Here is a 3,418-nt window from a genome sequence, read left to right on the forward strand (position 1 = left end):
CTGGTGGTAACTTATCGGTAGTTGTATTGTCCATATCTAGGATCTGAAAATCTATAGGAAAATATTGATCCTCAACCATTACCAAAACGTTTTCAAGTTGCCCACGGGGTCATTTGATTGAGCGGTCTGCTAATTGTAGAATCACATAAGTGGGTTTCAAATCTCCTAGACCAAATCTATCATAAACTGAACCGGGTAAAATATTCACACTAGCTCCCAAATCAAGCAATGCTTTAGTTATGGATAGATCTCCAATGACACATGAAATTAAAGGTTGGATCTTTAAGTTTAGGGGGCAGTTGGTTGGAAATTACCAAGCTGACTTGTTTAGTTAGGTGCACAGTTTTAGGAGTTTGAGTTCTCAACTTACGCTTTTGGGTGCATAAATCTTGTAGAAACTTAGCATAAGCTGGGATTTACTTGATAGCATCCAATGGTGGGAGATTGATACGAACTTGTTGGAATAAATCAATCATCTCTTGCATCTTAGCATTCTTTCTAGAATCTGGAATTGAGGACTCAAGAGCTTCAGGGAAGGGGGCTTTTGGAGCGTAAGACATAAGAGTAGACCCTCCACAATTGGAATGTGCGACCCCTTATGATTAAATTGATAGGGAATACTCACAGGTGGTGTCTCTTTACTAGGCTTGTGTGCATCATCACCAGTCTCATGGGTCAAATCAACCTCTTCTCGACTCTCAAGATCAATGGGCAATGGCTTAGGAGTAGGCAAAGGTGTATAATATTCCTTCCAACTACGTGTCACAACAAAGACTGCTTGGAGTTCTTTCCTAGACCCAATTTGATGATTAGGGTTACCTATTGGTTGACTAGGTAACTAGCCAACCTCCCTCCTACTGATGGCATCAATTAGTTGACCAAGTTGGGTCCAATTTGTCAATGGACTGAGAATGGGAATGCAACAATTGAGTGTTTTGTTATAGTTCACTAAGCGCATGTAGTACCTAATCCTCAAATGATGAATTTTGTGAGGGTTGCAAAGTTGATGCTTGCTCATTCCTATAGGCATTTTGTTGCATATTAAATGGAGGTGGCTTATAAGGTATTTGATTAGAGGGATTGGGCATTGGGTTTCGCCATGAAAAATTAGGGTGGTTTCTCCATCCTGGGTTGTAGGTATTGGAAAATGGGTCATTGCTCAATTTAGAAACTCCTGGGCCAAATGTGATGCTCTTGAATGAACTTAAGGTATTAAGTAGCCAAATAGCAATAAGTGACATTGAGGGAAAGGCTAGAACATAAAGCACATGCTTTAGTCTGATTAGGTGGAGAGAGACTTGTAGGAAACAGATTTAGGGTTTGTTGTCCTAATGACAAGAGATAGTCCAATTTCTTTGATAGCAAGTCAACCTTAGTGCTCATCTCAATGGTAGGATTGATCTCATAGCGATCGCTCTTCTTTAGTTGCCCGGTGGATGGAATCTTAGTCCTAGCCGCTGAAGCATGATGTTGGGAGTTTTCACTAAGGATCTCAAAAAGTTGTCATGCCTCATTCTCATCTTTGTGCATGAAAGTCCCACCATAAGAAGAATCAACCATTTGCCTATGTCGGTCTCTAAGACCATCATAAAAGCATTGAACTAATTGCCATTTAGGAACGGCATGGTGGGGGCACTTCCTAAGTAATTCTTTAAGTCTTTCCCATGCCTCATGAAATTGTTCTCCTTCTTGTTGGGAGAGACTCGTTATTGCTCTCCTAAGGCTATTGGTATGGCCAATGGGGAATATATTTTTTAAGGAACTCTTGTTTCATTTCTATCCAAGTGGAAATTTTAACATTGTCTAAGGAATGAAGCCAATGCTTGGCTTTATCTTTAAGGGAGAAAGGGAAAAGAAGTAACCTTAAAGCATTGATTGAGAGGTTTTGAATTTTAACCATGGAGGACACCTCTAAAAACTGATCTAAGTGCTTATAAGGCTCTTCATTGGCGAATCCATAAAAAGATGGTAGCATTTGAATCACACTAGACTTGATCTCATATTGAGCCACCTCTATGTTAGGGAACTTAATACAAGAATCCGGAGTATATGTCGTAGGAATGAAATGCTCACTCAAGGGCCTCATTGGAGGCTTATTGTTTGCCATGATTCTTTGCCTTCTAAGGTTGGCCAAGGTTTGTTTTAATTCTAAGTCAAGCGGGGTCAACTCAGAGTTTAGGGATTGACGACCATGCATACACAGAAAAAAATAGCTAAAGAAAGAAAATCAAAAGAAAATAACTGCAGCCAAAGAGAGAGTTTAGGACGTACCTAAAGCGCAATCCACGTAATCTTTCAAACAAAAATTACACATTTGGAATCTGTGGAATGGGGATTTTTAAAAAATTTACCTAAACAACCCAATCTAATGCAAATATTACAATTGAAATGTCTTAAATACAATTATATCTAAGAAATAAAAGATAACAACCTAAACTAATTATCAAATTGCTACTCTTGCAGTTACTTATAAAACAAAAGAAAAAGAGATAAGTTAATAACCAAAGAACAAAAAATTAGAAATTAAAAACACTAAAATTTACTCTAAAAATTATGCCTAATTGATAAAATCAATCCTAGCACCCATGCTTTGGTTCCCTGGCAACGGCACCAAAATTTGATAGTGTCGATAACCAATAAAAAATAAAATCCTATACTAATCTACCCAGCAAAAAGTACGAGGTGAAACTATGGGGAACTAAAAGGCTAAGTTACTAAGATTGAATTCAACAAAACCTAATTTAAAATAAACTAAATTGTTTTTATTCTACTAAGAAAAACACAAAGAAATTATACTATTAATCAATGCAAAAACTTAAACTATGAATACGTGAGGATCTTTGGAATTTCGAATCCCCAATGCTTTTCACTAACCGATATAACTTTACGCTTCAGAACAAATGAAGGTCTTTCCTCGATATGCCCTATCTTCGCAAGATTATCGTCCTTCGCCGAAGCTTGGCACGCTTAGTTTGCTTAGCTATAGAACATCTTTAGCCAGAGTCAAACACAATTAAAAAGGTCAACTAGAAGACATAGAACAATCAAATTAATGAAACAATCAATGATTCATCTACATCCCAAAAAATAGAAACTAGCTACTCATTATAACAAAGCTCATAAAATAAATAAAGATGAAATTTAGAGAGAGAGAGAGATGAGAGCCAAGATCTATGTTCGCCGTCTTCTCCTTTTTCTATGTGGTTGGCATCTCTTTAATGTATCTCGGACACAATGAATGCGTCCTTTTTATCCATCAATTTGACCTTTATTCATTCGAATTCTGGGAAAACTCAAATCTAAAAAGTTGTAGATATTTTTGTTATCTTTCCATAGTATCTTGGATCACCACAATCCAAGTTCAAACGAGAGAGATATTTCCAAAATATTCAAGGTGGGTCTGTTAATATGATTTTCA

The 3,418-nt window shown here is 37.0% G+C and overlaps 1 non-coding gene across 1 annotated transcript; it reads left to right on the forward strand.

Moving 5' to 3' along the window:
- The first annotated feature begins 1,618 nt into the window (after window positions 1-1,618).
- Window positions 1,619-1,725, forward strand: LOC149005421 (small nucleolar RNA R71). The gene has a single exon (XR_016170007.1). It is a non-coding gene; the product is annotated as a small nucleolar RNA R71 (small nucleolar RNA).
- Window positions 1,726-3,418: the final 1,693 nt, after the last annotated feature.

The sequence above is a fragment of the Hakea prostrata genome, chromosome 9, assembly GCF_041222555.1.
Source record: "Hakea prostrata isolate BN-2017 chromosome 9, UWA_Hpros_2, whole genome shotgun sequence".
Classification (NCBI taxonomy): Eukaryota; Viridiplantae; Streptophyta; class Magnoliopsida; order Proteales; family Proteaceae; genus Hakea; species Hakea prostrata.